The sequence below is a fragment of the Delphinus delphis genome, chromosome 17 (assembly GCF_949987515.2).
Source record: "Delphinus delphis chromosome 17, mDelDel1.2, whole genome shotgun sequence".
NCBI lineage: Eukaryota > Metazoa > Chordata > Mammalia > Artiodactyla > Delphinidae > Delphinus > Delphinus delphis.
Genome location: NC_082699.1, coordinates 27,007,365 through 27,034,081, shown reverse-complemented (window position 1 = coordinate 27,034,081; position 26,717 = coordinate 27,007,365). Strand labels below are relative to the sequence as shown.

At 38.0% G+C, this 26,717-nt stretch overlaps 1 protein-coding gene across 3 annotated transcripts in view; it reads right to left on the bottom strand.

Moving 5' to 3' along the window:
- The window catches only part of RALYL (RALY RNA binding protein like), an 831,637-nt gene extending 829,354 nt beyond the window's left edge, over positions 1–2,283 (bottom strand). Inside the window, exon 1 of one of the 3 annotated variants that reach the window (XM_059994834.1) lies at positions 1,994–2,283. The gene's annotated coding sequence lies outside the window, so the exon portion shown is untranslated. Of the gene's footprint in view, positions 1–1,158; positions 1,241–1,993 lie in introns of those variants that run through there. The other 2 variants (XM_069541562.1, XM_059994831.1) reach the window with 2 other exon arrangements.
- Positions 2,284–26,717: the final 24,434 nt, after the last annotated feature.

Below are 26,717 nucleotides of genomic sequence, written 5' to 3'. Positions count from 1 at the left end.
ATCATTTAAATAATGGCCTCTAGACAACACAAAATTTATTTGGCCAACAAGTTTTCCAGCAGATTCTGTCACTGTGTTAAATACAGAAAAGGCTTTTTATTACCAACTGTGGTACATCTCCAAAAAGTAGTACCAGATTACACTGGAAACATCACAGGACAATCATAAAATACCATAAACTCTATAGAATACATTCAGCACTGAGTACTGTGCAATGCTATCAACACACCGAAATCTATTACCACCATCACCAACCCCTAGTCCTGTCCTGTGGCCGGTTCTCAGGGGAAAAAAAAAAAACCTTTGTCACCACCATGAAGTAGTTAAAAAGAGGGAAAACACATTGTCCCTTTAACACTCAACCTTATGGGTGTAGTCTCATTCATGCAAACTAACAGTTTCGTCCTCAACATTAAACCCAACTGACCATCACAGAAAGTAACTATCTCCCCCCACCCTGGAAGGCTCCAGGCAGTTAAAACCAAAGCAACACAACAGGGAAAGAAAAAGTCCAAAGACAGCACCGCTAAAAAGCCAAACCCTTCGGAACCGGCAAAACAGGCTGGGAAAGACCTACTGCGTTGTTTACTCGATGCAAACAGGAGGCGCGGGAGTTGAGCTTGCGGGGGCCGCTGCCATCCTCAGGGATCTGGAAAGGTCTCGAGCTCCCGGGCCCCGTGGCTAGAAGCCAGCCCCTTCGGAAGATGCCGCCCCTGCCGCTTCTCTCCCCCAGTCTCCCGCGCGCACGTAGGGGCCGCCCCGGCCGGCCCGAGCCGCATCCTCGACCCTCGACCCTCCTGCTCTGCAAGTGGCCCTCGGAGAACTTACAGGGCCAGCCGGCTGCCGCGTCCCCGGCTGGCGACGCCCGGGGCGCACGACGCCGCCCGCTGCGGAGACGACCTGGGCGCAGCCGAGGGAGGGACGGTATTTTGCGCACATCCAAAAACCAGCCCGAAGCCGGGGACTGACTTTGGCTTCCCCTAGCTCCCTGCACGGCTTTCCCCACCCCGGGCTCGGACACTGCCCGGAGCCGCGAGCGCGCACACACGCGCACAAACACACAAAACACACACACGCACATACACACACAGAGATTTCTTTGCCAGGACCAGTGTTGCCATTGCAAACCCGGGAAACGCCTCCAAGGGGACCAAGTACCTGCTCTCTGCGAGCTGCTCAGCTGTTCACTTCATCCTCCGTTGACAAGGAAACCAAACCGCACTTCATTTTTTTTTTTTTTTTCCATAAAAAACCTTCCACTGCCATCATTTGAAAATTGATTTACGGGGAGGGGAGGGGGAGGAAGAAAGGATAATATAGATATAGATATCAGGATATCTTTCATAAAATTATCTCGGTTTTTTAAAAAAGTCAGATGTTCAAAAGTCATAGTTAATTTAAAGGAGGAAAAAAGTATTCGCTTAAAAATAATCCCAGTAACCAGCTGCAAGAAAAGTTTCATGTTATCAATGGGTATCAAAAACAGGAGGGAAAAAAACGAATTTGTTCTCCCCGGCTTCCAAAAAGGGCACAAAAATAGAAAATTCATGTATTTGCTCAGTGGTTTGTACCAGTATTGCAAAACCACAAACTTGTAAACACTGCCGTAAAATCCCACCTATACAAAAATCTTATCAGAAAAAGAGTATGCCAAAAAAAGAGTTAGAAACATGCTTTTTATTTTTACAAAGGAAAAAAAAATAGGCACCATACTTCACATCGCTTTTTCCTTCAAACCAGTTGCATATCTTGCTGGACTTGGGAGTCGCTCCCAGCGGGCACAGTCGCCGCGGACTCCCAGACACAGCGCCTTGTCTACAGAACCATCGCATGCTAGAAAAACTTGGATTCAGGAAAAGGCTCAAAACCATGCTCCTCCAGCTTTCCCAAATATAAACAGTAATCAAAGAAGTGGGAAAAAAAAAAGAAGAAGAAAAAAAAGGGGGGACCAAAAAAAAGAATAGGACAAGAATGCCACTGAGAAGGTACTCACCGAGAGGGAGTAAAATGTTGGAATAAAAATGAGATTTAGGATAAAATACAGTATGGCGGTGGAAGAAGGAATGAAGCGCGTTTTTTTCTCTCAGTCTCTGCCTCAGGCACTGACACGTGACTCGCAGCCAGGCTGACTTGCAGGCAGCCGGGAAGGACCGAGGCTGCGAGAGGGGAAGCCCCACGGAGCCCAACTCCAGCAGACCAGGCGGCGGCGGCGGCGGCGGCGGCGGCGGCGGGGAGCCCGGCGCCTGCGAGCGGCAGCACCAAGGGCGGCAGCAGCTGCAGCTCCCGGCGAGGCTTCCTCCGCTGTGAGCCCAGACGAGCAGGTGCCCCTCACGCTGTGGCTGAGCACACGCACACGCACACGCAAGACAGGCAGGGCGCCGGCGAGAGGGGGAGCCGAGCGGGGCTGGGCTGGAGGCGCGCAGCTGCCGCTGGTACTGCTGCTATTGCTGCTGCTGCTGCTGCTGAGGCTGCTGCCGCGGTCGCCGCCTCCGATGGGGAGCGCGTGTTCTGGGGGCAGCTCGGGGGATGCTGATCAAACGCCTGGGAGGAAGTGAACAACTTGCTGCTCACCTCAAACTTGTTGTTGCTTGCCACTTCCTTGTGTATTCATCTATTTTTCATCTCAGCGTAGTTACCTGGGGAGAGATCCCATCCCTTTCTCTCCCGAAGTTTCACTATTAAAGCCCTACTGAACTCAGTCATTTCCCCCCCCCCCCCCGATTTCCAATTTCTCATCCCTCCTAAATTGCCTTGGCCTCTGCCATTCCCTCCCCCTAGATCTGCGCTTCCCCCTCGCGGTTCTCAGGGAACCTGGCTCAGCGCGCTACGGGGGGCGTTGTCACGGGCAAAGCCACCGTCAATCTTTATTGCCAACAGAATCCACAGCATCTCTTTTGCCGTCGTCAGACAGGAATGTTCGCAGTTTGAAAGACAAAACAAAATCTCTCATTTAGGCAACCTGGTCCGGGGTTTCTTTCTTCAGGTTTCAAAGCGATGGGCGGGGGTGGGGGGGTTCGTTAATTTATTCATTCTTGGACCAGGCATTGTTTGTTTTGTCTGCGTGTGCGCGCGTGCTTCCAAGCTCCTCTGGAAGGTCCCTGATCCATGGCAAGAGGCTCCTGCCAGACTGTTCCCCAAGTTGTGGGCTGGGGCTGGAAGTCAAAGGAGAGGTGCCAGGGAAACAAGTGAGTCCATTGTGTAAGTGCTCCCTGGGAGAGAGTGAGCACTTAGCGGTCGAGAGGGGGAGACGTGCACCGGGAGTGAGGCGGCGGCGCAGCCCGCGAGAGCCCAGGTGGCTGAGCTGTGGATTGTGAAGGTGAGGGTGAGAGAAGGATTACTCCACCTAACATCTGGTTAGGATGCCTATCGCTTGAACAAAGATTCCATCGCTGGATGCAGTGGGATTCTTCTATTGCTTCCTGTTGAAGAATCAGTTTTCTGAGAGCTTGAACACATCTATTTTTCTTCATTTTTGTGCAATACTAATATCAGGACGGTTTCCCTGTGCTGCTTTGAATCTGGATTGTGTGGAATTAATTAGCATCGCTATGTTTGAGAATGAGCAATTGACACAGTTCTGCAGTTCACAGATTTCTGCCCCTGATCTTTATCTCAATGTTTCCAATGTTGACATTTAAGATAAAATGCCTCTACCAGACATGATCTAGCCTGGACAATTCTGAAAATTAAGTACACATCCACTATAGAGAGCTTCAACAGCAAAGATATTTCTCAAACACTCTGGTTCAGCATTCATTGACCACATAAAGTATTAATCCCAATTTAAATAAAAGTTTTAAAATAACCATTAAAATATCATTAAATATTTATTTTGGTGAATTGCCAACTCTATACCCACTTATTATACATACTTTAAGGTGAGATTTGCTGATTAGAAATACTGACTGAGAAAGATGAATGCATCAAAGTGGATCTGGTAATTTTGGAAAGCTTGCTGAGTTCCATTCAGAAATGACAGGATTTTAAGCTGGATAGTATAGATCAAATATTGTGCTTTTCATTTGTAAAATACACTGGGCTTCTTTAAAAAAAAAAAAAAAACTCTCCAAATGTGGTCTTTTTCTTCTCTGAGTCATGAATTAATTCTTCCCTACCATAAAACCCTTTGTTTGCTAAATTTTCCAAAATTTTCCTCCCATGTCAAAAAATATCTGACTCTAATCACTTAATAAGAAAATACTGTTTAATGCATTTTTTTACAGCAGTATTGAGAAACTCTACTTTAAAAATGAGTTTTGAACCGTTCAACTAGCTTGGGCAGTGCCTGGGTCTTAAAGAGTTATGCAAGAAGAACTTTGAAAAACAAGCTGTTTAGAATTACACTGCAGTAATGGCTGTCAGCCAATCACAGTGATTGTCAGGCTTTTATTATTCAATAAAATGACTCCTCTTTATGTTAAATGCAATTCTGCTGAAGAAAAAGGGAGACATCAATATCCTCCCTGCCTTTTCCCATTACTTATGTAATGACAGTAAGGTGCTCAAAATATTCCATTTATTTTATTTCCAGTGTGCCATTTTTATCTTTTAAGTTGCATCACCATATTAAAACCAAGAGTAAACAAAATTAGACCAAGGGAACTAGTATTTACTGAGCATAGCCTCCCATTTAGTTCTTGTTACTGCTGTATGACATTGATTCTATTATACTCATTTTACAGATTAGGAAAATAAAGTCAGAGGATTTAAGTAATTTGTCAAGCATTCCATTGTTAGTATTAGAGGTGGAATTGAACTACATTTTTATCTGGTTTTAGAGCTAGAATAAAGTATTTCCAAAAAATACATGAAAGATACTAAATATTCTCAAATACTGCTACTGATGCCAATTAATAAATGCATGATATTCTAATTAATTAAGTAGATCTAAAATAAATTTGTGGGAATTGATTTGGCTATATTATTCCCAAGTTAGTAGCACACATATTTTCATACACTTTTTTGATTCCATAAAACACATGGAGAAGGAAATGAAATTTCCTCAAAAGCAGAGATGAAGGGGTTAACTTTTTCTTTAGCAAAGATCTGTACAAAAAATATGATCATGAACTTCCTGGTCACATCCTCAGGAGTTAATGATAGAGACTTTAAAGCAAAGTTGCAATTGTGAACTGGCCCTTTTATATCCATTCTGAAGTAAGCTATGGAAGATTCATAACTGAAAAGTATACTAAAAAGTATACTAAATTTACAATAAGACAGACAAATAATGATGATTAAGGAAAAATCTACTTTGAAATCTATGCTACATAATCTCAATGTTTTTCCATTAGAAAATATTGAAATACATGAATCATATATGCATACATATATTTTCCATATGAATATACACTTAGAAATTATGTGCTACAATATCATGGATTCAATGCACACTTTTACATCCAATGCCCTCAAATCATTTTCTTCTGTTTTGCTTGATAATTTTTTCATAATTAGCTGATTTTAATTTTTGATTAATTTTACTATTTTTTCCATTGTATTTCCAATCCCTGCCTATGAACATACTTCACTTATGTGTCTCTTTCAAGTTTGAATGGTTTCCTTTACTTTTTCCAGTACTTCTATTGGAGGAACTGCAAATACCAAAACTCATCAAATAATTTGTACATATTATCAAAGAAAGTGATTAGAAGATATGAAAATAAACAGTAGCAGTGTATATGGCATGAGTAAAATAAGGAAGAAAGAACTATCAAAATTTCTGTGTAATTTAATTTTTAATATATATTTTATTCTTCACATATTTTGTGGAATCCAAAAAAATCAGAAGTATAGAAAAATACGTATCAAAATTTCTTATGATTTATGTACACTCATAACTATTTCCATATAAAATTAATAAAATATGCTAGGAAAATTAATTTAAAACAAATTAATGTGTCAATTAATATTCTTACTTTGAATGTATTTATTTTGCATTAAACAGATTGAGTGTAGTTCTGTGATAAAGTGACCTCCAGCAAAAGTGACAGTGTGTACACAAGAAAGCCCTGATGAGCTTCCTGATAAATACACTTTAGGCACAGAGAGGAAAAAGAGCAGCACATGACATGTTCAGTGTTCTGCACCATTTGTTGTTATTCATTGATTACTGATGTGACAATCATGCATTCTAAAGAGGATAAAATATATCAGTTTTTAAATTTAGAAGCTATGAATTTATCCATGATATCTCTTTAGATTTGAAGAGTTAAAGATGAAAATGTGGTAATCCTAGAGCCAGGAATGTGCCTCTGAAAAGGTACTAAAGGTTTAAAATATTAAGTTAATTTTAAAACACTCTTATGTATTAATATAATATAAGCATACAGGGAGCCTGAAGGGAACAAAAAAGAAGGGGAATTTATGCAAAACAAAACAAAATACAAGTGAGAAACATCATAAAGGGAAAATATGTGCCATTTAATAACTGCTTACTATATTTTAGTTGCTTGTCATATGTACTGTCTTAAAATCTACATAATTGAAACTGAGATTCTAAATGACTCTGCTCAGGGACACTGGACTAAAAAAATGGAACAGAAGAGCTTTCATTACTTTTCTAGCAATGGGAAAAGTAACTTTAATGATAAAGTGCCATCACTACAGCTAAGAAATTGAGAAAGTGTTAGTGCGTGGAGGGCAGGAGGGGAGGAGAATACAGAGGAGAAAGAGGGATTGGGAGGGGAATGAATAGAAAGAAAGGACGAGAGGAAGGAAGGACAGAGGAGAGAAGGAGGGAGGAAGGGAAATTGTGAGACCAAGAGCATTGGTTGGGGGGCCTGGAAAATCTCCCCCCAAAATACATGAGAAATGTAAGACAAGTGCAAACACTGGACAGATTTGGGTCACACAGAAGAGTCCTAAAAGACATGTGACAAAAAGTACACTAGAAAAATATTGCAGACTTTACAATATGTTTCTTTGGTGAAATTAAATGTTGCCTGAAAATTCCAGAAAACAGTCTTGCTGAGGTTAACAAAACTGTATACCGGAGGAAGTAACATGTTTAAAAAGAGAGAGAAAACCAGAAAGAGCTATCTTCATCTGTGTTTAAAAATCAAGAGATTGATTTATCCTATGACCCAGACTGGCAACAGAAGACAATATGGTTTCATTGGAAAAATAGTTTTGCCTAAAGAGAAAAATCTTGAAGATGTATGAGTAAAAAATGGACATTTTATTGTCTGTTCACAAGATCTTAAATTCAGAGTTATGAAGTAGCTCCTTTATGTACAGTGATATAGTTGTATAGCTATAGGTATGATTCTCCTGTTGATTTTTTAATCTTTGTTTACTTGTAATTTTTAAAACATGTGGCTTAGAGATGATCTGGATTTTAAGTATCAATATTAATTTAATTAAACTGTACTTTTTTTTTCTTTGAGGTAAGGGTTATTCATTTGTTGTTTGTTTAAGGATTATAACATTCAAGACATGGAAGCATGAGATTTGTTGGTTATTATTAACCAGCTCCTGTCAATAAGAAGGACTTTTAATTTCTATGAAATTTATTAAGTTATTTATTTCTATTAACATAAAGCTTACATTTGAAAACAAAATTTTTCTAGAAATGAGATGAAGAGTTTTCACAAGCCAGATAAGTATAATAAAATAATTCTATGCTGACAAATGATGTGACAACATACACTCTAAGCCTCTTTCTCCAGATTTGGACACTTAAATAATCAGTATTTGCTCATGAACATTTTTTGTACTAACAAATGTGTGAATAGACGTTTGGTTAAAAAATGATTATAGGAAATAATAGGAAATAATTAAATCTAATTTGTGGCATGTATAGATCTGTATTATCTGTATTTTTGGTCTCATTGAAACAATACGTTGTTTTTATATAATTATTCTGTTTTATATTCTTAATTTCCTCTGATATTCTCTACTCCCTTTTTTCTATCATCTCAGAACTTGGACCTCTTTTATCTTCCTATACATATTCAGAGTGTGTATGTGGGGAGGGGATAGGACATAGTAATACATTAATTCCTTGATTTTTACTTTATTTAATTAATAGAAATCTTTGGTACTAGCTAATGTGCTAGTAGACATTTGGTAAAAAAAAAAATGATTTTAGGGAATAGTCAATTATGAATGTGATATCTGTATGTCTGTATTCCCCAGATTTCTTTTTTCCCTTATGGATATCTCCCTCCTCAGTGTAGAGAGAGGTCAAACATGTTAAGATCTGAAAAGATCACAGCCCTTGTCTGTTTGGCTTCTGGTAGTAAATTATTTGTTATTTTATTCATCTAAAACTCCAGAGAAAAGAATAACAAGGATCAAACACAGGCTTTCCAAATAAAAGTATAATGAACTACTAGTAGGCCACTGGGCAGAATATGAATATTTCAAACTACAAACTTATAAATAGACAAACATTCCAGTTAAGCTTCACATCACAGGAAAGTAGCTCACCATTCATTATAAGTAGTCACATGTTCTTGCATGAGTGCCAATTTCAGATGCATTTGTCTATACAAATTACAGAAAATCAAACATAGGGCTTTTCTCTATTGTCACATAACTATAAAAAGATTTCATTAAAATTTGACACACATCATTTTTTGCTTGTTTTCAAGAAGAATTGGTAACTAATTTTTTTTTAAATAAAAACAAAAACTTAAACAGAATGTTCTATTAGTAGTCCCTAAATCAACTGTATTCAAAGCCCAGGAGATTAAAAAAAAATGTATAAATTCCAAACAAAATGTAATATTTAAACTTGATACTTATTTTTCTTACAGTCTGTAATTTTTTGTTATTTGTACAACCAAAGATATAACATGTTTTAAAGCTTATAAGAATAAATCAAAAAACATTCTTCAGACATTTACTGGAGGCACAATTAATTGAAAAGACCATTATCAAAATATTATAGTACACTAAATGAAAGTTTACAAAGAGAAAACAAAGATAGGAAATTTAAATCTAAATTCCCCATTAAGATTACATTCCTTTTTGCAGAGGAGGAGAGATTTGGTCGATATAATTTTGTCAAAAAGAAATGCATCTCCTAATTTTGTTCCAGCAACCTGCTCTGTTGTTTGATGAGGTGTTCCTAGAATTGAGTATAGTTACCAATAAAGCTAGAATCTCTTCTATTCAGGATAAGGACATTAATTAGAGTCCTGAAATATAATACCTCATAATTATATGCTAATTTAAATGTTATATATAATGTATTTTTATCATCATCAACCACAAAATCCAGTGGCTATGACAATGAATTGACAAGTATAACATTTAAGTAGATAAACAGATTAGGGAGGTAGATAGACTATTAAAACTTACACAATTTCCTTACTCATATACTACAAGCCATGTACAATTTAAATAATGATTATAAAGACATTCATTTGTTATTATGAAATAAATTTATTCTGTGTTAGAGAAATGCTCCTTTGGTACACTAAAGTATGTGACTATTTGCAGTTATCCAGCAATATGTAGAATTATTTTTCAACCTATTCAAGCAAGGTTGGGGATGCATAATGGGGAAAATCTGACGGAATAATCTCAGAGCTGAAACTTTGTTAACATGACTGTGAAAATGTACAAAGAAACACATGCTTCAGTTCTCTTCTCCAGGAAACACTTACAATATGGATCATAAAAGATATTCAAAAATTCAGACTTGGATTTCTTTATTCAAGAGTCAAATTTAACTAAGATGGAATCAAAGCATGTCGTATGTAAAGATTCTCAAATCAGACTAAAATTCAATAAATTCAATAAAATTCAATTTAAATTCAATAAAATATTTGTTTATTGATCCTATTTCATTCTTTTTCAATTTTTTAAAAAGAATGATTTTGTTTGATAAAACAAAATATCTTCAAAAGTTGCAGAGAAACCAATGTACCAGGTACCTGGCATCAGTTTCTTTAACAAGGGATTACATTTCTCTCTGTACCTTTGTTCTCGACTGATCAAGGAAATACACAAATTCACCAGGAAGGATTAACTTTACCCTAATGCTGAGATCTCAAAGGATTTTATTCCATATATCTTTGTAATGATTCTCTTGTAATAAATACAGAATCATTTTCAAATAAATATTTTATATTGTCCTTCTATAAAAATTAAGGACCTAACATTAATTTTTACCTTGGTGAAAGCATTTCTGCAGGATTCTGTGTTCTTTTGAGAATGTAGAGTCATGGACAGTTAATGTGCTCCCTACACATTCTTAATATCAGATTTTCAAGCAAGCATTTCCCAAGTACTAGATCATAGTCAAATCATGGTTGAATTCTTTGACAAGTGCCTGAAGTGCTGATAGAGGCTGTTGCTGAATGGATATCTATATGCTTTAGATACCAGGTGTTCAGGAAGCAGAAATGATATTCTCTGTTAGAATCCAGGGCCTGATATGTATATTTCACTGAGGTGGAGAAGCAAGCCACTTCTCCAAAGTGGTGTGATGAAGGGCAGATTCCCATATATAGGTTCAACTTTTTTGCTTTCAAAAAAGCGCTGAATAATTTGGCTCCGCATTGTATGAAGATCCAGAATCCTGCCAAGGGGAAAAACCAAAACAGATCAACAAGGGCCTGAACCTTTTTAGGGACAATTATTTCAATCTGCAGCCCAAACAAAAAACAGCTCTGATGTTGAACAGACCTGCGCTCTTAGGGATCTGCCAGGATGTTGAGCTTAAAAGCATTCCCAGAAGTATCCAAGTCCATGTGCTTATTGAATGAGACTACTTATCATTATCCTTTTGACAGTGCAAGATGCTTGTTCCAAATAGCCATTCAATAATATTATGAAACTTTTATTTCTAGTAGTAATTACCCAAGACTAGATTGCTTTTGTAGATGCTGCTGATTTGCGATCAGAAGCTAATAAAATGCCAGGGAGCAAAAATTTTCAGAGGCATGGGTACCACCATTTATTTATTTATTTATTTATTTGCTCATCCATTAGCTTCTTTCACTCACGGAAGTGAACATTATTTCAGACATGCAATGCTCTCTACACTGTGCTCGATGCTGGAAAGACAAAAATAGAAGCAAGTTACTATGCCTAGTGCATTCCTCTAGATGAAGGATCTCCAATTGCTGCTGTATGGCCGTTTACAAATTCTGCCTGTGCTTGATCTCTTTCTATCTCTCTTTCTGTCTTTGGTTCATTTTTCTTTACACCTTCTCTGTTCTCTTCTCTCTCAGCACTTAATCTTATCTCCTACATATGGTTACAGACCAGCTAGAGCTTATAGGATAATCTGGAGTTTTAAAAGGTAGGAGGAAGTACAGAGAAGGCAGGTGAGGGCAGGTGAGGGAGGAGAGAATAAAGAGTGGAGGGAAGAAGATGTCTGTGAAAAATCCAAGTGAAAATCTCCATTGCATAATTGAAAATATTTATCTGGAGCTCAGGACAGTGAGCTAACCAGAGCTAATAAATATGGATAAAATCAGTTGAAGTTATAATGACCATATGGCATAGATACACTGAGAGGTGATATGATTTACCCAGGGTTACACACCATTCTGCAGAGCCAGAATTCACACTCAGACAGTGTTACTTCCAGCTCTGAACAAGCTCCCAACATTTAAGAATGAAAAGGAGGGCTTCCCTGGTGGTGCAGTGGTTGAGAGTCCGCCTGCCGATGCAGGGGACACGGGTTCGTGCCCTGGTCCGGGAAGATCCCACATGCTGCAGAGCGGCTAAGCCTGTGAGCCATGGCCACTGGGCCTGCACGTCTGGAGCCTGTGCTCCACAACGGAAGAGGCCACAACAGTGAGAGGTCCGCATACCACAAAGGAACTGTCAGAATGCAATGGAAGATAAGAGAGTTTCAAGAAAGCAGGAGTGGTCAAGAGAGGAAAATGTTGCTAAGTGTTCAAGGGAGAGAAGTGATTTTGTACTGAAACAAATGATATGAAGAAAAGCACTGGAAAGATTCTAAAAATATCTCATTGGTGAGAACTGTGTAATCTGAACATCACAGCTGCAGAAGGGTTTGTTACTGCTCTCCATGCTTGAGAGAAAAACCTCACCAGAGTTGTTGGAGGAGGTCTTCAAGGGTACGTGACCATGAGGTGACCCACAAGCTGGAGGCTTCTCACCCCCGTCCCCCCTTTGTAATGTACGTTCCACCCACTGTTCACACATCAAAAGCCTTTTCAAGGAGGAAGCCTTGAGAGAACAATCTGTACTGTATACATGACTGAACTCCATTAAAGCCTCTATATAAACATTTAAGATTCTGGTGTGCAGGTGCAGATGTCTACTAGTCTTGCAGACACCCCAAAACAAGCCTCGCATGTAAATTCCCAGTTTTCTTTGGACTCTACTGGCCCTTCGTGTTCTGGGGGTGGGAGTGCAGGAGTTTTGAATTTCATCCAGGAAGCTCCTGAGTTTGGGAACCAACAAGTGTGGAAAGAATGTCACTAGAGACGTGTTTAGAAGTGAGTTGAGATTACTTTGCTACTATTACAGAGCAAAGGCTCACTGCCAGACTCACCTAGAAGCCAATACTATGGCTCTAGCTTTTGAGAAAAGAGTGAGCTTTTTTTTTTTTTTTTTTTTTTTTGGCTGCGTTGGGTCTTCGTTGCTGTGTGCAGGCTTTTCTCTAGTTGTGGCGAGTGGGTGCTGCTCTTCTTGCGGTGCACGGGCTTCTCATTGCGGCTTCTCTTGTTGCGGAGCACGGGCTCTAGGCAAGCGGGCTTCAGTAGCTGTGGCACGCCGGCCCTAGAGCACAGGCTCAGTGGTTGTGGCGCACAGGCTTAATTGCTCTGCAGCATGTGGGATCTTCCCGGACCAGATCTCGAACCCGTGTCCGCTGCACTGGTAGGTGGATTCTCAACAACTGAGCCACCAGGGAAGCCCAAAGAGTGAGCTTTATTTCGAAGAGACATGGGGCAAGGCTCTCAAATCTGTCTCCTGGATCCAGGGTTCAGGGCAAAATTTAAGGGGCTAGGGCAGAGGCTGATTGGTGACCTCAAATCAGTAATCAAGCTACTTGGGCTGCTGGAAGCCAGATTTTCCATATTGAAAGACCACTTTGTAGGGGGGCTCTGGTGGCAACATTTCTAACAGAGTTCTATAAACTGAAGGTTCTTGGTTCCGGGGCCATCCAGGTTTGGAAAATGCGCAGTGTGGTCTCCATAAAATAACTCAAGGTTTGATTAATCAACAACTTATTTAAGGAGGCAAAGCCAGTTTAAGTTGATCAATGCTTTAAGCACTGTTTCACTACCAGATTTTGGACAATTGAGAAGAAAAGAGAAAAGATAATCTGATGCCACCTATTTACTGGAAGAACAGAGGTATCATGGTTTAAAAAAAAAAAGGCAGGGGGATAAGTTGGCGTTGGGACTAGTGAAGGAAAAATTTATTAAGTTAATTTGGGGACATACTAGGCTAGAAGTGACAGAAAGCTACACAAATGGAACTACTCACTGGGTAATAAGAAAAATGTGCTTTTTATAACCTAAATTTTCCAGTTGTTTCTTCAATCTTGAGAGTAATTGCCATGGATTTGAGATCAGAAGCTCTTTGAATGGATGAGCCTCCAAAGGAAATACCTGGAGATATCAGAGGGACTAAATTTTCAGAAGTCTAAGTTAAAGAGCAAAGTAAAACAAGGGACCAAAGGGGCTGGCATTGAGTGAACAGATAAGAAGAGTTACTGACTGGAGGAGGGAGAGGAGATGGGAGATGGTAGAGCTGAAGGATTGTCAGCAATAGGAGAGGGAGGGTAAGCTGCAATTTCACTCACGCCTTACTTTATTGGACATGCAAACACAAGTTCACAGTTTTGAAAGTTCACAACTTGCAGGTTCATATGTAGGGGAACTTACTGTATTGTAAATGAGAGAGACTATTTGTTATCTTTCATGTTAAATCAGTTTATGTAAAGTGTGGGAGGACATAATATATTTAGGAATTTAAGATGCATTAATGATCTATTCAGGGCTCTAGTGGTTGTGTATGAGTATAGATGCTAAGTGTCAGAGGAATAGGCTTGTTTTTTTAATGCCCCAATTTCCTTCTATATAAATATCTAGGAGCATTAAAAAGATGACATGCAGATATCTGCTACATATATTGTTAATACCGCCTATGTTTAGAGTGTGGACAAGTGATGAGGAATAATAATTAGAGTGAAGCAGTTTTAAACAGGTTCAGGAAGAATTAGCCATAAGGAAGATACTGCTGAGATGCTTATGAAAGCCATGGAGTTGTCCCTTGTGATGTGCTTTGTCAGGCAGAACTAATTATCTGTGGATGATAAGAGAAAATATGGTGAAAAACAGCAGCCATTTCCCATAGCGGGAGTATCCATTTAAAACCCAACAACTCCCTGAACCATGAGATAATTGAAACAGTACCAAAGCTGGCATGAATAACAAGGCCTGTACTATCTTTCTCGGAAAGTGGTGGAGGCAGGCAGTGAAAATATCTTCAAACACATTTTAGAGAAATTAAATTTCATTTAAATTTACCAACATTACCCAATTAGAATAAGAAGAGAGTTATTAAATACACCCAAACAAGGCTTTCTTACCAGAAAATTAACTTAGCTTGCAGAACTTTGCAGGTGGCATAATCTGATATAGCATACGTTTTGGTTTTAACATGGAAACAAACTTTAAAGATTTCTTTAGTATGCCTTTGACTATATATTCAGCAACCAAAATTAACACTTAAGTGTCTTAATGAATGTTTGTGCCAAATTAAAAGAGATAACACCTAAGAAAACTTAATATTCTACCCAACTTTCAGAATCTCCATCAGTAAGGAAGTTATTTTTGTACCTGGATTCAGTTAATGGCAGCAAGAATGATTTACAGGTGTGAATGCTGCCAATTCTCTCTCACACTGTACTTCTTTAACACCCCAGTTTTCCAGGGCTGGGGCATTGTCTCAAGAAGTCCTGAAGCACCCAATGTCTTCTATGGCTCTTTTATGCTATGCTGAGCCTGTGGCTTTTTTTATCCTGGTACCAAAATGGCTGCTTCTACTCCAGGCATCATATCTGCCTTCTAGTCAGAAGGAAGGAGAGAAGGTCAAAAGGCAAAAAGGTAAGGAAAGCCAGGAAAGTGACTATGTTTAATTAGCATTTTAAGAAAATCAGGGTTTGTTAACAAAGAAGAGACTAGGTATTATTAAGGCAACCATAGTGTTTGCAGATATACAAATCTGTTACCAGATACTGAGAGAAATAAAAGAACAGGGATTCTGTGTCTTTTAGAATTTTAAACTATATTTATTGGTGTGCAGCACAGGAACTGCAATAGTAGCACTAATGTTTGTTTATTCAATAACCAAATGGTCTGAAAGTTGCAGAAAATTTGAGTAAATAATTTTTTTTAAAATTCAATAAAATTGCATTTTTTTTGAGTCAAACACGAAATAAGAAAGGTGAATAAAAATGGATATTTGAAGTTTACCAATATATTTTCTCTCTGTTTTATATAATTTCCCATTACCAAGGATAATCACAAGTTAATTAAAATGAAAACTCTGGTAAGGTAGATTATTTATCAAAAGAAAAAAATGATAGGAAATTTCTATGTGACTAATTGTTAGAAAAAATTAAGAATTTTTTTTTCCTGTAAATGTAAAATAATGATGAGATATGTGTAAGGTTTTTGTGTCTTGTTTTAAATGCTCATTACTTTGTTCCTGCTGAATTCACAAAGTGGGATATAAGTTATAGTGAACTACATTGCTATTCATGTATTCCTTTCTTTACCACTGCCTATCTCTGCATCTCTTCAAATAGGCAGCATATTCTTTGAGTTTATAATGATACCAATAGTCAGTTTAAATGTAAGCTGCAGGGCTTCCCTGGTGGTGCAGTGGTTGAGAGTCCGCCTGCCGATGCAGGGGACGCGGGTTCGTGCCCCGATCCGGGAAGATCCCACATGCCGCGGAGCGGCTGGGCCCATGAGCCGTGGCCGCTAAGCCTACGTGTCCGGAGCCTGTGCTCCGCAACGGGAGAGGCCACAACAGTGAGAGGCCTGCGTACCGCAAAAAATAAATAAATAAAATAAGCTGCAAGTAGCAGTATAAAACCAACTTAAAACCAGTAGGTTTCATAAATCGCTCTTAAATGAAATTTCTCTAAAAAAGAAGAATGTACATGCTAAGGAAAGACCGAACTTAGAATATTTGCAAACAGTAATAATATTGGCATGTTAAAGAAGCATATTCGTTAGAGTATACAATTATTGATGGTGACTAACATTGTAATTAGAATATAGCGGTTCACATAATTCTATAAAACAAGTAGATATATATACCGTTTTCAAATATGATGCTCATTTATCAAAAGAGAAAAATATTTCCACCCCCTGTCAGCAGAAACTAATTGTCAACATATATAAGGTAAAATATATGGATATAAAAGGATAATTATAAACATTCCTGCTTTATGAAGAAATAATAAAACTGTCTTACAAAAAAAATCTTTTTAGTCAGAAAAGTCACATTTTTAATCCAATCATTGAAAAATAACACAGGTTTTGTAATTCAACTGTTACACGTTATAATGTCTATGTAGAAACTTTAAACAAAATTTCTATATTTTAATAGGCTAATATTTATAATCTATCATACTTTCTATAGTATTTGCATTATGATGCTAAAAATTAGTCAGATATAAAAAGTTGGTAAAATCAAGGACATAAATTATGCGGACACCATTTTTTACATATCTTATTCTCAAATTGGAGCCATAAGGACATTACAAAACAATGAACACAAGTAAACATTTTTTGTGCTCTTCTAAATGAGAACTACTGTAAAGCTGTAATTCGGTTTTGGCTTTTAGATATTTGTAATACATAGCAGCCAAAACTAATTTCATACACACACATGTAATTTTCATACACACACTTAAGAGGAACACGTTGGCAGAAGAATGTAGAATATTCTCCTTATATGCAAAGGAAGGCTCCCTAACTGATGTGAACTGAAAAATAAAACTGATTGAATGGTTGCCCAGAAATGAAACATAGCAAAAAGAGGTTAGTTTCTGTGTAGTTAGGAAAGCCTCTAAAGTATGGAAAGAAAATTCCTGCCTGAGGGGAAGAAGAGTGACTAAAATAAGGTTTTTAATTTTGTTTTGTTTGATTTGAAAAAAAAAAAAGTGTTGGAGAGATGGATCCAGTGTGATTTTGAAAAGGAATGGGTAACATGATCTTTCAGTGAAACTGAAGTTTGCTGAATTGTATATTTAGAAGTTATACTATGGAAAGGAACATATCCCCCTTTTTAAACAGCAAAATTCACTGATAAGTAAATTTTAAGGAACTGCTTGATTGACATTTGGGAATTTGGGAGGTGAAATGAACTGAAGTCTGGGCTAAGCCATCACAAATGCATCAGCATAATAACTGAACAGAATAGTCTAGCTTGGAAGTCAACCCTTAAAACAGGTCATTTCCCAGTATCTCTTTCCTTGTCTTAAGAAGCTTTATTCCTTGTCTTTTTAATCCAAAATATAGATATTTTTAAATGGTTCAAATTCAATTAAAATCACATTCTAATGCTGCCCTTTTATCATATAAGCAAACAGCATTTTTTTTTTTTTTTTTTTTTTTTTTTTTTTTTTTGCTGAATCCATTACACTTACTGTATGGCTGACTTCCACAGTATTGTTTGGAAATTCATAACCCACAGCTATAAGTAAATCTGTTGATCTTTACTTTGGAGTGTGATTCATAGAGTTCCCTATGTACGATGCAGCTCAATTACAAGCCAATGCCTAAGAAATGAAACACCTGCCCTCATGACTTCTAATTCCTGTCTCACGTTTAAAAACAGTGTGTTCTCAGTCTGAATTGTCTCAGCAGTACAGCAGGTCTGTTGCAGATAGCATCCATCCACATGGGCCTCTTGGACTACATTTCAGCTACTCTAGGCATTATTGCAATTTCTTTCAGTTGCCCCCAAAGCACTCCTAAGTGAATTCTATCAATGCCACATAGCCTGCACTTGAAGTCCCAAACATACTCTTGAAATTTGTTGAAAATCCACTCAGACATTTTCACACTCTGCAAAAATAGTAAAAAAAAAAAAAATATTTTCTGTGTACCACTCGTTTTGGATATATACTACATTGTTTTATTTACCTCCTTACTTAACAATATGTGTCCCTGTGTGTGATGGTATGTGTGTGTATATGAAAGAGAGGGAGAGAGAGAGAAACAGAGAGTCTTATCTTTCTAATCAGATTCTAAGTCATTGAGAGCAGATGAGTACTATATATCCTAACTGTGTCACACACAATATTGATGGATAGAATAAAAAATAAACCTATATACTAGTTGGCAGTAAGCTGAGTGATGATGTCTGTGGGATATTGGAATTAATCTATGGTATTATTTCTGTATTCTTTAAACCTCTGGTGTGCATGCTCACAGACTTCATTAGTTATTTAAATACTTGCTAAGGCATAAATCTACTCACTAATGGAAAATACACTTGGGTTGTACATGAATGTCCACCTTTAAACAGAATGATATTGGAAGTGGCTGCCAGAATTGGAATTCTGTTAGTCACATGCTTTGCAGAGAACTGGAATAAATGCTTGTTGAATAAATATTTGGGGTGAGTGAGTGATCCTTCAGGGACAGATGTAAGGGATCCATCATGTGGAATTGGCCTGATGTTGTTGGTGAAAGCAGTTCAGCGTCTTAAAGACCTCAGCGGCAGCTCTGTTTTGCTGGTACATAGAGTAGCAGTTCTTACCTCTTTGATTTTCTGTCAGAGCAGGGAGAGGGCTGTTCAAATGCTTGCAGCACTCCCCAGAGTTGCCAGGTTGCTAACTGCAGGCACAACTTTAATCCTCCTCTCAAGAAAGTGCACTGCCATAGACATGAGTCAAACAGACCCTGTTTTATGGCTATATTAGAAAATTTAATTTATCAAACTTGTAAATCATTCACATATTTCAGTTCCTTATTAGTAGCAGCAAATTGTCTGTAGCCTCAAAAAATGAGTGTATTACATCAAAACCTTGCTACCCAGAAATTAAGGATAACTGCATAAAGAAACAGCATTGCATTTTGATCATTAGTTTTTCCTTAAAGTGCTATTATATTGATTCTTAGATCACTCTTCTGTCATGATAAGCATGATACTTTCCTTCTTGATGTGTATTTTTGGAATTCATTTTTCAGTCATTTCACTAGACCATGAGAGACCTCTTCTCAAGTCTTTTGTTGCTCTGGCACCTACCACAGTGCTAATAAAAACTTAGAGTATAGGTGTGGTCAAGATGTTTTATTTGTATGTGCTTTTATTGTGTGTCAGACTTGTGCCAAGTGCTCCGACAGTAATAATGACATAAACACAAGACCCCCTTTTTTTAACTGCCTGATTGTATAAGTAATACATGATAAACAGAGGAATGATAGAGTCTGATTAGTATTTGTAGCAAGTCCTTGTGACCTCAGGTTGGAGGGTGGTTTTGAGGAGGCAGGACGGAAGACAGTGAGATGTCAGTAGTGCATGTGAAAGTTGGTAAAGACTAGAGCTAGGCTGGAACTAAGGAAGCTGAAGCAATCAAAAAGAGGGAGAGGATCTGACAGTCTTTCATGAGGTAAAATGAACAGGGCTTGATTGTTGAGTAGGAGGCAGAATGAGAGAAGAGACTAGGATAATTCTAGTGACTGGAGGCTGGCTGGGTAGACAGTGGTGGTATTAATGGAGATTATGAGAAGGATAACCCATTTGGTGAGGTAACGATGGTGCATTCAGTTTTGGAATGTCTGGCTTGAGGCATCTGTGGAATTCTTTTATTTATGCTCATCAGGCAGTTGGAGTCTTTAGTTGAGGGAAAAGGTCAGAGTTTGGGAGCCAGCAATGTACAGGGTGTAGTGTAAGACATGAAAATAGATGAAATCACTCAAGTAGCATGTAGAATGGGAATTGAAGGAATTGTGGAGAAAAAATACCAGCATTTGAGGGGCAGGCGCAGAATAATCTGAGACAATAGATAGGAACAGAAGTTCTCAGTCCTTGGTGAATGAAGGGAGTCTAGATTTTCGAAAGTGACTAGTCCACACAGCATGCAAATCTTGGTTCCTAATACCTTTCTCTAATAAAAGGAACCAAGACTCCTTGGAGAAATAGCTGAATTTAGGGTTAGGGCAGGGACTACACAAGTGATCCTGGGGCATCTTGCAGTGCCAGAAACTAAGGAAGTGCTAACACACACACACACACACACACACACACACACTCCACAACACATTGATGAGGTAAAGTCAGAGGGACAGAGAAGTCAACTGAAAAACTCCCAAAGATGGCCAAAGATGGAATAGTTTGAGCAACAAGTAGTATCGGTATCGAATTATAATCCTGAGTATAAAATATCTACAAACCCGTACAGAATTGAATCACTGAGTATATAAATAAATGAAGGCAGATGGATAAATCTCTCATATTAATTCCAAATAATTTATGTAGATACACTGTGCTCAAGGAAGGGGAATATAAATCCCCACTCCTTAAATGTAGGTTATATGTGGCATCTTCCTTCTAAAAAGTATAGTATGGAAAGGGGCCAAAGGGCAGTTTTGCAGTGGAGAAAACTTACAACCACTAACCTAGACCAGTGATCAAGGTGAACATTAACAGTGATGTCATATTGAAAGAATGTACCATTTTTATCACGTGATGAGAATGACACCTTGCCTGCGCTCTTCTTCCCCATAATTCTTAACTACAGTCTAACCACGAGAAAAACTCCAATTGCGGTACATCCTGTGACATATCTGACCAGTACTGCCCCAAACTGTTAAGGTCATCAAAAATAAGGAAAATCCCAGGGGCTCCCCTGGTGGCGCAGTGGTTGAGGGTCCGCCTGCCGATGCAGGGGACACGGGTTCGTGCCCTGGTCCGGGAAGATCCCACATGCTGTGGAGTGGCTGGGCCTGTGAGCCGTGGCCTCTAGGCTTGCGCATCCGGAGCCTGTGCTCCGCAACGGGAGGGGCCGCAGCGGTGAGAGAGAGAACCGCGTACCGCAAAAAAAAAAAAAAAAAAAAAGGAAAATCCTTAACAAGGAAAGGATGAACAGTGGTAATACATTTAATGCAATGTGAAGAGTACATAGCAACAAGAAAGTGCTCAAAAATCCAAACTTTTCTTCCCCTCTTCTCTTTTCCTCCCTTTTCTTCTTGCGGAACTTTAACAAATGGAAACCTTTTGTGTCCATAGTATGTATACATTTGCTTATTTGAAGATTCAAGACTGAAGCCTTCCTAAACATTTCTCTTGACTTCATATCTGTGTAACCCTCTCCTAGCATATCCTTATTTATTCTTGGTACATTTTATCTATAGATTAAATCAGGAAAACTGGAAAATGAAATTGCATCTGTAGTAACAAATCTGAGATAGTCTCAAATAGAAAAATTTCTTATAACTTCCAAGGAGTACAGATAAATCAAAGCAATTGAGAATGGTTACAGCCTTAGAACTGTCCCACCCATGAGATGTGATGCGTGGCAGAGATTAACTCCTAACCTTATAAAGAGTGATCCTTTCTGGATTTCCTGGACAAAATCTTTTTAGCTATAATCTCTCCCTTAAGATCACCCTTCCTTTTTAAGAAGTGATTATTCCAGGAGAATAAATACAGGGAGCTGAGGTCAGCTATATATCTTGTAAAATACTTGTCTGGAGCAAAGGTCTTGGTGTCTTGTGTTATGGAAACCCTGGGAAGCAGGCAAAATGTGACTTGAGCATCCCTTTACCTTCTTTATTTCCACTCTTAGTGATTTTGTATATCATTTGCTTTTTATGCTTGCCTATTTAGGCAACGAAAGCCTGTCATTGAATCTTAGCACTCGGATCTGCTTTTCCTCAGCTGGTTCCATATACTCTACACACTTTCACTATCAACAGCAAATTTATCTTTCTTTGATCTCATTCCTTCATACTTTCTATTTTGTTATTATGTAACTAGTCCTTCTGCCAGGCAACGGATTTAGTAGGAGAAGTCTACAAAGAGTGTTATAACTAAAAGGGAATTTGTAAGCATTAGTCAATAGATAAAAGTACAGGGCTTCCCTGGTGGTGCAGTGGTTGAGAGTCCGCCTGACAATGCAGGGGACGCGGGTTCGTGCCCCGGTCCAGGAAGATCTCACATGCCGCGGAGAGGCTGGGCCCGTGAGCCATGGCCACTTGTCCTGTGGGTCCGGAGCCTGTGCTCCCCAACGGGAGAGGCCACAACAGTGAGAGGCCCGAGCACCACAAAAAAAAAAAAAAAGGTGGTAATTTCATGTATGTGTTGAAAATTTTCAGCTCCAGGTCAGAGCACAAAAGTGGCTTTTAGGTGGGTTTCTGGAAATGCCTATGATGGAAATGAGATGTCCATTATGAAAAATTGTACATATACAGTCATCCCTCAATATCTTTGTGGGATTGGTTCCAGGAACCTACAAAATCCATTTTGATCAAGTTCCATGGTTGGTGTTCCACATCTTCAAGTTCAACCAACCACAGATATTGTAGTACAGTACTGTAATGTTTACACTGAAAACAAATTGCTTATAAGTGGACCCACACAGTTCAAACCTGTGTTGTTCAAGAGTCAACTGTATCTTCATATATATATATATATATATATATATATATATATATATATACACACACACACACACACACACACATATGCTCCTCTTTTCTGTATGTGGTATGTGTATTTTTGCTTATTTGAAGATTTAAGGCTGAAGCCTTCTAAAACATTTCTCATAACTTCATATCTATGTAATTATGTAGATATGTAAAATATGTAAAATACATATAAAATTTCTTCTTGCTAAGCAGATTTCTTGAATGAATTCAGGATGATTATTTTTATTTTTTTTAATGTGGACCATTTTCAAAGTCTTTACTGAATTTGTTACAATATTGCTTTTGTTTTATATTTTGTTTTTTTGGCCACAGGGCATGTGGGATCCTAGCTCCCCGACCAAGGATTGAACCCACACTCCTTGCATTGGAAGGTGAAGTCTTAACCACTGGACTGCCAGGGAAGTCCCTAGGACGATTCTTAAAAACCAAAAGCAATGCGATTCAAAACTTAACATTTGTAGAATCACACAGAGAAATACAGAATTTTTTTTGTGAGATTTTCTGTAAACAACATAGACCATTTGAACAATTTGTGGTGATAATTCTCTCCATTTGCAAGGTTTTCTCGCATTTCCCATATTCTAATTATAAATCAACAAAAATAGATGCAGCAGCATGTTGTGGACATAACATTGAAATTGCAAGTAATTTAGTCAATGGAGAAAGAATGCTAAGCAGAAAGTACCCACCATATCCCATTAGAACTCCACAAGTTCAAAGTCAATGCTAGGTGTCTAGGCCATCCAGGGACAAGATCCCTTGTATTAATTAGAACAGTAAAGGGCAAGTGGCTATACCAAAAAGACTGAAAAGAATACAGTGGTTTAATTGAGATGGAAGTTTATTTCCCTTTCATCTAAGTATGTTTAGGTTGGTGGGTATGTCATCTTCACAAGATCATTGTTTTTTTCTCAGTTTGGTTTGCCCATTCATCACCGCTGTCCTAGTCTTCTGAGTCTATTGTGTATCTCTTACACTTCTGTGTTCTAGCTCAGAGGAAAGGAAAAAGACAGGAAGATGCAAGCAATTTCCTTTAAACAAGTGAGGCATGCTTTGTGCTCATGTCCCATTGGTGAGAACCTGATAACGTGGCCAGAGTGTAAATGCTGAACATTGTTTCATAAGATTAATAGCTGATTTATGGCTTTCAGCTGAAGGAATTGAATACAGTGAAAATAACGATATCTATCCCATACATTTTTTTGAGAAATAAACAAAATAAAATCATCTCTCCTTATCAAGGCATATAATAATCATTCACTAAATATCAGGCATCTTCCTTTCTCTGGATGATTCGGTTAGACCTAGTGATCTAGGATTTCTTTGGCGAATTCATGATCTGCAGTGTCCGCTGAAGATACAAAAACTCAAAGTCCCTATGGGCCTCAAGAGAGCAATATGTATAAGTAAATCAGGATGGATAAGCAAGGGCTTCACTGAACAATAAAATCATTTTCTGCTTTTTGGAAAATCATTCCATCCTATGTGGGATTTAGATTTAATCTCTAATTGAAGAGAAATGTATTATTTCAGCTAATTATTTTGTATTAATCAATGTGGTCCCAGATTCCCATAGCTCAGGATCGCTATATGGTAAAAAGTCCTAGAAAATGCTGCACATCACCTGACACCTGCCTGGCATTTTCTTCTAATGTTACTTAAGTGCTCAGATTTATCACTCACAGTATTTAAAAGAAATGCTCTGTGATTGGGATTTTAGCCTTATCTCCTACATATTTCACGGCATTTCATTTGTCCCAATGTGACATACTGCAATAAGCTTGCCATGATAAAATAGACAAGTTTTCCACTGCGATTCTGAAAAAGGTGAAAAAGCCCTCCTTTTCAAAATTTGTTTCATTGTTGAGTGCTTTGGAAGATGTCATCGTCATAACTATTACATAAATCCCTTGGGAGATCATGGTCAACACTGAAAGAGTTCAAATTCTAGAAATGTGATTATTTACTGTCTAAAGATTTCAAAAGAACACATGGCTGGAAGACGTGTTCTATGTTAGTCTATAAAATTACAATAGTAAATTTAACATGATCAGAAAATGAAATGTTCTTCACATTTCTTCATTCTCTGGCTGAGATTTGCATTTGGAGGACCTGAAGCATGGGAATAACCTATGAGGCAGTCACTGGAAGCCAATACACTCCGACATCATGATGGATAATCTAGAATCATGAGTAAAGATATAACCAGCATTAAGTGAATGGTATTAGGAAATTGTAGAGGCAAGAAGGCCTAAATTGTTTCAGTATTAACAGGTTCCAAAAGCAATGACATTACAAGTAATAATAGTGTTGCTACCTTTTTCTCATGGTGGGAGATATGAAATTAGCTAGTAATGAAACATTTGACAATAAATAACAGGAATAAATGCTTTCTAGACATAAACAAATGCCTGAACACAAGGAAGGATCCTCACATGCAGTGATTGAAGGATCAAAAAATATGTAGTCCTATTTTCTCTACCCACTAGTCTAAATATTTATTTGTGCATAGTTATATCTCATATAGATCCATGAGTTTTGTATTACACATCTTTATTAAATTATCTATACTGCCAGGAACCCACAAAAGTATTTCCCCAGGGTCCTGCACATACCTTGGGAGACACTGCCCTCCAAAATATTGAGAGATAGAGAAAAGGGATCTTAAGATATTTGTTTCTTGGGATTTTTTTGTGTGTGTGTGTGAGTTTTTTAACATTATGAAAGGATTTTTATTTTGGTATCCCTTGGAGACATTTCAGGCATGATTTAAATTGTTTTTCCGCATGTTAGACCAGTATTTTTTTTACAAGCAACACCTATTTCACAAATGAGAACATTCAGACAGAAAAAGTGATAATATAGGGCTTCCCTGGTGGCGCAGTGGTTGAGAGTTCGTCTGCCGATGCAGGGAACACAGGTTCGTGCTCCGGTCCGGGAGGATCCCACATGCCGCGGAGCGGCTGGGCCCGTGAGCCACGGCCGGTGAGCCTGCGCGTCCGGAGCCTGTGCTCCGCAACGGGAGAGGCCACAACAGTGAGAGGCCCGCGTACCGCAAAAAAAAAAAAAAAAAAAAAAGTGATAATATAAGGATTACTAGTAACAAAGAGTGGAACTGAGGTTTGTGTCAAGGTGTGTCTGACTCCACCACACAGCACATCTTGTTTTTCCTATGATGAGGGACTATTTCAGGCTCTGCAGTTCTGGAGATAGTAGCACTTAGAATCATCACACTCCTTTCACTTTCCTGTGGTATCAAAGCAATCTCACATTCATTATATTCCTCAAATATTCTTCACTAATAGAGAATAAAATCACCAGGATCATTAAATCAAATCTTCTCAGCAGTTGTCTTACAATCAATAAGCATTTGCTTGCTGTAGGTTTGATTGAGTGCACATGTTCTGTAGAGTCAGACCACTGCCACAAAATGACATAACTAAGTTCCTCTGTAAATATTGAGGACTAGAGGTTAGATACATTTCTCTCACCTCAAGTTTCTGATTCCAGAGGGAAGCCTGACTATATAGGTATCTATTGACCTTTCTTTTTATCACCTTAACTTCAACATAGGCAGTACCTGCCAGAGTTTCTTGCCCATATATGGTTCAATAAATACATATTGAATGAGTGAATGAACAAATGAAATAACTATCTGAATACTTTTAATATTCTGAATTGAGATAACATGACACTTTATTGAGTAGTTTTCATATCCTATACTTATGTGCCAGATATTATCAATTAAATATATATTTTAAAGTTAATATTCTGACAGAACTGTCAAGACTCAGTAGAAAATAATTAGTAAAAGTATGTTATTATGGCATATAAAATTATAAAATTGTTATTCACAAGAAAATATGTAGCTTAGATATATGGATCAAAATGTTTGAAGCATAAATAATAAAATTCCTCTGATATGACTATATCACTACTCAAAGATCAGATAAAAACTATGCTGAGGAGAAAATCAAGCACAAGAAAATCTTTTATATACAATACTATATTGTTTATGTATAAAAATAATTGAATTAGTAATATATTCTTTTTTGTGGTAAGTGCTTAACAATTGATAAAGCAAAATTTAAAAACCAT